The sequence below is a fragment of the Grammomys surdaster genome, unplaced genomic scaffold (genome assembly GCF_004785775.1).
Source record: "Grammomys surdaster isolate TR1022 unplaced genomic scaffold, NIH_TR_1.0 126271, whole genome shotgun sequence".
NCBI classification, from domain to species: domain Eukaryota; kingdom Metazoa; phylum Chordata; class Mammalia; order Rodentia; family Muridae; genus Grammomys; species Grammomys surdaster.
In genome coordinates this window covers 10,742,650-10,753,050 of record NW_021621071.1, presented here as the reverse complement: position 1 = coordinate 10,753,050, position 10,401 = coordinate 10,742,650, and the positions used below count along the sequence as shown (strand labels likewise).

General features: G+C 44.1%; 1 protein-coding gene and 1 pseudogene across 2 annotated transcripts in view; one reads left to right on the top strand and one right to left on the bottom strand.

Annotated features, from left to right (window-relative positions):
- Wif1 (WNT inhibitory factor 1) overlaps positions 1–10,401 on the bottom strand; it is a 71,009-nt gene that overhangs the window by 38,520 nt on the left and 22,088 nt on the right. The gene's annotated exons all lie outside the window — the stretch shown is intronic.
- LOC114613679 overlaps positions 1–10,401 on the top strand; it is a 20,210-nt pseudogene that overhangs the window by 8,453 nt on the left and 1,356 nt on the right.

The following is a 10,401-nucleotide window of genomic DNA, read 5'->3' as shown; positions in this document are numbered from 1 at the left end:
AGGAGGGAGGGAGGGAAAGAGAGAGAGAGAGAGAGAGAGAGAGAGAGAGAGAGAGAGAGAGAGAGAGAGAGAGAGAGAGAGAGAAACAGTGGACTGAAGTTAGCATGGCGGCGCTCTTTAGAGAGGAAGGGCGGAAAGGCTGCTTGCCGTGAGCTGACAGTTTACCAGAGGCTGGACCAGAGGGCAGAGTAAGCATGTGTCAGGGAAAGGTACCATGGCAGAGAGAACAGTTAAGGCTAAGTGTCTGGGGCGACAATGCATCTGGCGTGCTCAGGAAATGACATGGAGGCTCTGTGGACCGAGCGGACACCCTGGTTACCAGCGTCCAGCCGAGGAAGCTGCGCCTCAACATTGGCAAAGCTGACAACATTCCCAGGGGAGGAATCCAGGAGAGCCACACAACTCTAAACTTCTTCTGGGCCAGAGGACACCCCAGTGAGTCACAAACACCCTGCCCCCTCCCCCTTGATACTTTTCTGTGCTGTTTAGCCCCTACCTAGGCCTCCATCTACCCGGAAACAGAGCGGACCTGGTGAGGTTCCGAAACCATATTGCTCCTCAACCAACCAGCTACAAGCCCAGGCAGGGAACAAACATTAACTTTGAATGAAGACCCGAACAGTTGTTAGACCAAAATAATCTGAGGACATTTTACCACCCGAGGTTGATGAGCAAAATCCAAGGATCGTCCTAAGGATCCATCTCAACACCCAGGGCAGGGACCCAAGGATCCATCCCAACGCCCAGGGGAAAAGCCGCCTATGCTGGAGGCTTCCCGGCCAGCTGGGAAGGGGCGCAAGGTTGACTACACACGATGGCATTTTGCTTATATGGTGTAATGTTTTAAAGCCCACTTCGATCCTTATTTGAGGATGTTAAACGCCAAGGGGGAAGGCAACAAATTTTCTATTCGTGGTGTTAGCCAACCCCACAGTCTTCCTTTGTCATTCACTAAAGGCACACGGGAATGAACCGCAGCCTTCTTCATACTCTGACTTCTTGAAGAAGTTACCCAGGCCCTTCCTTGTTTCTAAGACACTTCTCTGCAAGTTCCACAGTACTTGCCAGCTCCTTTCCCTAGCTCTGTCCCTAATTAATGATCAGCGCTCCATTCTAGGAGAGCAGTGAATGACAGGGCTTTTGAGTCTCGACGAGCAGTTCTGAGACAAATTTGAGCAGACATCCTGGTTAATCAGGCTGATTTATTTAAAAGAAAAAAAAAGGATGTATTAAAGTTGAATCAACTGTCATCTTTTAGTGACGACTGTTGATCTGATGTGGTGAGAGAAAGGTCACGTGCGTGGATAGGTTGATCCGGCTTCCGGATGGTTGAATATCGTTAACTCGTACAGACTGCTTCTGGCCTCCGTTCAAACTTCTAAGCCTTTGTTCTCCAGGCCCAGAGGATGGCTTTGAAGTTCTAACACACCATTACCAAAGAGTAACCTTTTGATTATGATCTCATGAAAGTATAATCCATAACTTACAGGAGTTAAAACCACGGCAGACAATGACGGCCCTGTAATTGGGCCTTTATGAATTCCATATGTTACCATCGTTCCGTTAGCTTGTGGTCCTGTGTGGGATACATATCTCTTCCCTAAATACAGCTGCTGAACTTTCATAAAAGGCAATGAAACTTTTCACAGGTGCTACCAACCTTGAACTTGTCAGAGTCCTCATTTGGGTGTGGGGTCTGAAAGGGCAGGATTCCTGGAAAGCTTATAGGGGTATAGGGGTATATAAATATTTTCTCTCATGTCCAGTAGATACTATTTTGGATAAAAGCTTTTAAAGTAAAGCTAGTAACTTTTTACTTAATTGCACGGCCTGTATGTTTTCAACACCACCAGGACTCCTCAGTGTACAATTGTTAGATGAATAAATGAAGATATATTCATTTACAAAGGCTTGCTCTCGTGTAAAGTTCCACGATGATTTGGACCTGACTCGGGAGCCCATAAGTAATGATTTAGGTTTTCTCTCTCCCAGTTCTCCTTCTCTTTCCCTCTCCTCCTCTCGTTAAAATGAGTTACATTGTATCAGTAAATTGGAAATGTGTGAGTTTGGCATAGCTTAACTGCCTCCGTTTAGGGAGGAAGGACAGGAAGTCTGAAAAAAAAAAAGATTTCGGTGGACAAGTAGCAAGTTGTGTCTTTACAATGTGACAACAAACCCAACAGTTTCTGATCAATGAGAACAACAAATCTGAACTGCGTAGAAACGAATGATGACACAATCAACGAATGACATCTGAGGGAAGACCAGGCTCCTAGTTTTAGATTACATTTTTGGACTTCAAAAAGACAAGAGTATAAAAAGTCAACAGCAAAAGAAAAGAAAACAACAACAACAATAATAACAACAACAACCACAGGACCAAGCAAAGGAGTTTCTTCTGCACTAGTCACTTGTCTTTACAGCAGCTGTGACTGCCGCCCTCGGCCCTGCAATGTCACACACATGAGTTTTGGTACCACTAATCAAGGATTTTCTTTCTTTTGGAACATACTTAAAAGTTGCGAAAACCAGTTTTCATCAGCAGACGTGTACTGGTCCAGATCCCTGAGTTCAAATCAGCAACACTCAGAGAATATTGAGGCTGTCTTCTCCTCCCCAGAACCTCTCTGCTTGACAATATACTGGTATATTAGTAATTCCAATTAAAACCAGAATTATCGACTTCCGAGGCATTGGCACTGAAAATCTGATGTTTGGCCCCACTCCTTCCATCTGAGCATCATTCCTAAGGGCAGATGCTGTGGCCAGCATTCGCTTCCAGTGTCCGCCTTACTTCACAGAGCGAAGGCTTGCACAGTACAAAAGGGAGATCAAAGAAGATGAACAACTCCAAAGGGGCCCCGGCTTACGCTCTTAACCATCTCCAATTTGGCCACTTTTAAAGAAACTCCCAGTGAGCTCATTAGGATCCCCAGTTGTGACAGAAGATGACAGAGCAGATGAGAAGAAAAGAGGCAGATCAATGAAAAAGCTGATGTACACAAGTCAGGGAGGCTAGGGTGACCTGAATCACAATTCAGCGGGTGCAGGGAAACCAAAAAGCCCCGAGAACGGAGTGGTTTTGCTTCATTATTTTATTCATTTAATTAAAAAAGGTGACTGCAGATTATACATTGACAGCTTCAGTACTGGTTTCAGGGATATGGAGATACACACACACACACATGCACACACATGTACACACATGCACATACATGCACATACACACATACACACTCAGACACATACATATATACACACACACATACACATACATACATATATACACACACACATACACATACATACACACATACACACACATACAACCACACACACTCACACACATACACCCACACACACATACATACACACATACTCACACACATATATACACACACACACATACATACACACACATACACACATACACACTCACACATACACCCACACACATATCACATACATACATACACACTCACACACATACACACACACTCACACATACACCCACACACACATACATACACACACACACTCGCACACACATATACACACACATACATACACACACATACACACATACACACTAACACATACAACCACACACACTCACACACATATACCCACACACACACTCACACACACACACATACATACACACACAGTCACATACACATACACACATACATACACACACATATACACACATGCACACACACACACACGAACAACCTAGACTTTAAAAAAAAAAACGGCAGAGGAAGTAGAAAGTACCAGACTAAATTCCACACCAATGTTTCCTCAAAACAAGAGCATGAGAGCAATAGAAAGAAATGGACCTTATTTCAAAACCCAGGCTCAGTTCCTTCTGACCTGGCACGCTGACTGACAAATGACTGACAAGACATTGATAAACTCTATGGTTTTCCTAAATTGAGTAGGTCTTAATACTCAGGGAGAGATCAACTTCCGGATGTTTTTGACTACTAGTTCAAATATGAAGCTATTACCACTCAGCGGCTGACTCACACTGATGCAGACACCCACAGCCAAACGGTGGGTGGAGCTTGGGAATTCTTATGGAAGAATAGGAGGAAGGATTGTGGGCCCCAAAGGGGACAGGAACTCCACAGGAAGACCAACAGAGCCAACTAACCTGGACCCTTGGGGCTCTCAGAGTCTGAACTGCCAACCAAAGAACATACATGGGCTGGACCTCGGCCTCCCTGCTCATATGTAACATGTTCAGCTTGACCTTCATGTGGGTCCTGAACAACTGGAGTGGAGGCTATCCCAAAAGCTGTTGCCTGTACGTGGGATATGTTCTTCTAGCTGGGCTGCCTTGTGGGAGAGGAAGCGCCTAGCCTTGCAGAAACTTAAGGTGCGAGGGTGGGAGGGATACCAAGAGGGGGTCCACTTGCTCAGAGGAGAAGGGGGAGGGGGAAGGATTGTGGGAGGGAGTGACTGGGAGGGGGCAGTGAGTAGGATATAAAGTGAATAAGTTAAAAATACTATATTAAAAAATATGAAGCCATTAAGACGTCTAAAACTTAGCCGGGCGGTGGTGGCGCACGCCTTTAATCCCAGCACTTGGGAGGCAGAGGCAGGCGGATTTCTGAGTTCAAGGCCAGCCTGGTCTACACAGTGAGTTCTAGGACAGCCAGGGCTATACAGAGAAACCCTGTCTTGAAAAAAACCAAAAACCAAAAACAAAAAAAAACATCTAAAACTTGCAAGGGTAAGAAATAACATGGAGGGCTGGAGAGATGGCTCAGTGGTTAAGAGCACTAAAACTTATCTTCCAGAGGTCCTGAGTTCAATTCCCAGCAACCACATGGTGGCTCACAACCATCTGTAATGGGATCTGATGCCCTCTTCTGTTGTGTCTGAAGACAGCTAGCTACAGTGTACTCATATACATTAAATAAACAAATAAATCTTAAAAAAAAAAAAGAAATAACATGGGACAAATGTGTTTCTTACTAACTGCAAGAAAGGGCCAAGAGGAAAGGAAGGATTTTGTTTAACTCTAAAATTGGTGACTGCAGGAATAAACTCATAGAAAAAAATGGTAGAATACGAAGACAGTCCATCTGTGAACACGGGCTTGGAAAAAAAATGTTTATACCAGTTTCAACTTTCCACAATCATTTAAAACACAGTGCTATATTTAAAGATAGGTACTGCCTATCAAACAACCAATCATGGTTTTTTGTTTTTTGATTTTTGGTTTTTTTTTTTGCCTTTTTGTTTGTTTTTTGGTTTTTTTTGGTTTTGATTTTTTTGTTGTTGTTTTTTTTTTTTTTGGTTTTTCGAGACAGGGTTTCTCTGTGTAGTTCTGGCTGTCCTGGAACTCACTGTGTAGACCAGGCTGGCTTCGAACTCAGAAATCCGCCAGCCTCTGCCTCCCAAGTGCTGGGATTAAAGGCCTGCGCCACCACCGCCCGGCTAACCAATCATGTTTTTAAAGATCTGTTTTTGGTCCTTTTAATGAGGTTGCATTTAGGGGATCTCAGAGGGTCTTACATGCATAAGTCAGTCTCCACAGTGGCCCTGTGGGGTAAGATGGCAGATAGTGACACTCCAAAGCTGGAAATTAGGCTACAGGTCCAAAGCCTACCCAACACCTATCCCATGGACACCCTCACCTCCCTTCTAACGTTTCCGTGTGCCATTGTTGGCTACCTTCCATATCCTGGACACTGCTGAGTGAAATACACCATGGCCAGAACAAAATGATCCTTGCCTTCTGCCCAGCCAACCATTGCTTCAACAATGAACACTCAAATTCACATGTGCATGCCTGTGTGTTGGACTGCGTAACATGTATCAGCAGGCGTCTTCATTCTACATACTGAGGACAGTTTCGTCCCGTGTTTCATGGGGCTGCTGAGTTGCATGCAATGATATCGCTCCTTCTCACGGACCAGAGTTGAAGGTTGACATAAGTGGAGATCTTGACTCTGGCTCTCAGAAAACATGCTCTTCCACCAACTCCATTGCTAGCTGTTTCTGGTAGAAGTCTGTCATCATGTCTAATGTTTCGTTTTTTCCTCTGAAAAATAGGGCTCTTGAACTTATTCTTAAGGTGCCTTACCTTCTGGAAACATATAAGTGGTCAGCATTCCGCCCCCTCCCCCACCCCACCCCCCGCCCCAGGTTTAACAAAGACCCCTGAGCTTTGTAGGGCGGGGCAAACATAGTTCCTCTTGAATATGCATCTACGCAGAGAATACATAACCTCAACCGTGTTTGCCCAGCATATTAGTTCTGTGGTAGTAAGATCTAATGAGCAACCCCTGAAACAAATACAAAGCTGGAAATCCGAATGGAAACAGCCATGGAGGCACACTGGGCCTTTATCAATTCTTCATGCGGATGTATACATGCGTGTTGTATACATGCGTGTTGATAGCCAGTTGATGAGCTGACACAGAGTAAGCCAGTCGGGTAACTGACAGTGAGTTCTCTCTGCCACAGTTGGACGGTCCCTTCTGCTTGTCACGTGTCTACCCTGTGTGCTGTGCTCACAGCAGCCACAGGACACGTCTCTCTTAAAAGAGACAGCAGGGGGCTGGAGAGATGGCTCAACAGCTAAGAGCACTGACTGCTCTTCCAGAGGTCCTGAGTTCAATTCCCAGCAACCACATGGTGGCTCACAACCATCTGTAATGGGATCTGATGTCCTCTTCTGGTGTGTCTGAAGAGAGCAATAGTGTACTCATATATAATAAATAAATAATATTTGTTAAAAAAAAAAAGAGACAGCAGGAAGTAGATGCTGTGCTCGATGCCAGGGGCAGATAAACAAGATTTTGCCCGGTTCCTGATCTTATTCCACAGAGAGTAAACCTACTGGAAGTGAAGGTTCAGACGGGACCTGGGCTCTGCCACCACCTGGGCACTCTCCCTGAACACTCTGCGGGATCTAGTCCTTCCTCTATCCAACTCTAAAGACTCTGACTGGCAAATTTAATTTGTCCTTTCTTTGTGGGAAAGAGTAGAAGGGGGCATGGCTAGAGAGGGAACACAGGACCACCCCCTACTAAGCCCACACCGTAGGGCTGTACTTCGCCCCGTCTGTCTTTTCCTTATTTGAATACCTGGAAGAGTCTAATTTGTTTTTAATGAACTATTTTTGGGGTTAGTGTATAAAATAGTGGATTTTATTATGACATTTCATATGTATGCGTCACTGTGCTTTTCTTAATTTCATCCACATCACCCTCTGTCCTCTGTCCCTGACCTGCCAGTCTCTTGTTCCCCAACTTCAATGAGAGAAAGCATGTTATGCTTGTCTTTTTCTTTTTCTACTATCGTTATATCTTGTTCCCTTCTCTGACGTGAGTGTGCATGGGGGTGGGAGGGGGGATGGGCCTAGTTCCCTCACACTGATGAAATATGATTGATAATAAAATTGGTAAATTCCTTCTGTAGCTGGCCTTGAACTTGGGGTAATCCCCTACAGCTGCCTCTGGAAGATTGAAAATTACAAGGGTGAGTCAGTAGACCTGGCCTATTCTTCCTTTTTAAAAATGTTTGCGATTTACTCACTAATGGCAATGACTCTAAACCTGGGAGGTTCAAATATGTCACCGGCCCTGCTCCTGCCTGGGAGTCCTCTCTAAAACAGTGGTTCTCAACCTTCCTGATGCTGTGACCCTTTAACACAGTTCCTCATGTTGTGGTGACCACCAACCATAAAACTATTTTCATCGCTAATTCATAACTGTATCTATGTATGTGTGTATCTGTGTATGTGTGTATGTATGTGTATGCCTGTATATGTGTGTGTATGGGTGCATGTGTGTATGTATATGTATGTATGTATGTATGTATGTGTGTGTGTATGTCTATGTATGTGTGTACATATGTGTGTATTGTATGTATGTATATGTGTGTGTGACAAACAAAAAGCTCTTCAGGGTGTATTCATCCATTTTACATTAGTAGAAGGGGTAGCTGGAGAGATGGCCTGGCAGTTAAGAGCCCTTGTTGATCTTGCAGAGAAACAGTTTGATCCCTGCACCCACGCGGTGCTCAACAGCCGAAGGAGTTCCATTTCCAAACCCTCTTCTGATCTCTGCATGCACTGGGTACACACACAATGCACCTCCATATATGCAGGCAAAACATTTGTACGTGTAAATAAAATAAAAAAAGACGACAGCACAGCATCTGTCAGACGACTCCAGTGCTCACAGTAACCATCCCTCCAAAGCAGTGGTTCCCAACCTTCCTAAACCTCATTGCATTGCTACTTCGTAACTGTGACTTTTTGCTACTGTTATGAATCACAAGGTAAATATCAGATACCCAGGATGTCTGATATGTGACCCCTGTGAAAGGGTCGCTCCACCCTCAAAGGGGTCACAGGTCGAGAACCACTGCTCTAAAGTTTCTTACCTTGAAGGACATCCACAGCCTTGTCTAAGGGGAGAGAATTGCCTACCACACACTGATCGCTCGCTGCCCCCTACAGCACAAAAATCTTACTGAGTTAAGCTTGCCATACCTGAACAGAAATATAAGCACACATCAACAACTACCCGAAAACATCTTGTGGGGGACTCTTTTAAGGCCATAAAAGAACAGGGAAAAAAAAAACATTTCTTTCATAACTCTGTTGGAAGGATATGGAGTAGCCATTATAAGTTCAAGGGTAATGCATGTACCAAAAGCCCGTGTGTGTGGATCTGAGTCTTTGACTCAGACACTCCACTTCTAGAAATTTAGTCCTAAGGAAGTAATCTCAATATGGGAAAAGTTTCCTATAAACATGCTGTTCTTCATGATGTTATTTACGATAGTGAAATGTTACAAATAATTCAGACAGGAGAATGTTTAAATATGCAATGGGATAGTGCGTAATCATTTAAAAATTAAGTTTACAAAACATGTCGGCAAATCTGTAGAAAAGTGTTGCCGTATCCTTCGGCAGCCGACAGAGAAAATGGGGTTTACTCCTTTGCTCAGGCAAGCACCCACATATTAGCATTTTCCTAGGTGAGTCACCCGAATACTATCTCCTTCCTCCGTCTTCTTTCTCTTTCTCTGTATTTTCCAGGAGCTTTTAGCGAACAAACGCAGTAGTGAATAATAGGGAAAAAAAAAGTGATGAAGAAGAACTTATCAGGATCCATCAGAAGAAATGTACTCAGGAAGCGAGGGATGGTGCTCTAATGAGACCCAGTTTGTGTTCTTTGTGAGTAACGGGGTTTGGCAAGCTATAATTGTTACAAAGACAAGCAGAGATGGGAAAGTCTGTCCTTTAACAGAAAGGGGGAAAAAATCTCAGAGTTCTTAGTCCTTTGCAAAGAGCCAAGCCAGGAATAAATATGAGTGTCTACAAAGAAGGTGTGCTTTGAGAAAGGGTTTGAAGGGCAGATACTAACAATAAAGCTCTTCTGTCTTCTTGTCTTAGAGCTCAGCTCCTGAAGCCATCTCATTAGTCAAACTGCAGGAGAGGACCCAAGCTAATACACAGGGCATACACACTGTCCAAACAGAGTTTAGTAGATTCTGTAGGCCAACAATGTTTGGAAAAGTTACCGCTGATTTGTTTTATCACTGTGACAAGTGATGGTACTGTCTGAACTGTTTCTATTCTTGTAATCTGAGTTCAAACACAAGACTAAGAACAATGCCGAAAAGACCCCGGCTAATCAGAAGTCAAGAGACATTTTAGAAGAGAAAGAAACCCCCTTATGCGGCAGATGAGAGAGAAACTGGAATACTTGTCTGAGGTCCCGGATAGCGGGTGTGAGAGCTGGGCTCTAAGCCAGGTCTCCTGAGGCAGACTCAGTGTGACATTCTGAGTTCAGAGAGGAGGACGCCATTCACTTACAGTGGAATTTGGGCACCCTGCCAACACACTCCCAGCTAGGGATCTGGCTCCATGACTCCCACCTGGCTCTAACAGCTCATTAATACAAAGAGAAGAAAAGACCCCACTTCCTCAGTGTCTACTCTGTGTCGAGTGCTTTGTACACATTATGTGACTGTATTTTGCTGTCCCTGAAAAAAAAGAGTAAATTATTGATTTTATTTTAGTACTTGACTATGAGGCCCCAAGAGTTTAAGTTAATCAAGACCTGGGCTTCATCAACCACTGAGATCTTTGAATGGGTTTATTGTTTGAATGGGTTATTGGGTCTCTAGAGAAATTGAACTAAGAGGAGATCTCTCTCTCTTTCTTCCCTCCCCTCATATGTGTAAGCATACAAGATATAGATGAAGACAGAGGCAGAGAGAAACAGAGAGAGACACACAGAGAAAGAGATACACATACAGAGGAGAGGAGAGAGAGACAAAGACAGAGACAGGGAAAAACAGAGACACAGGGGAGAGAGAGAGAGAGAGAGAGAGAGAGAGAGAGAGAGAGAGAGAGAGAGAGAG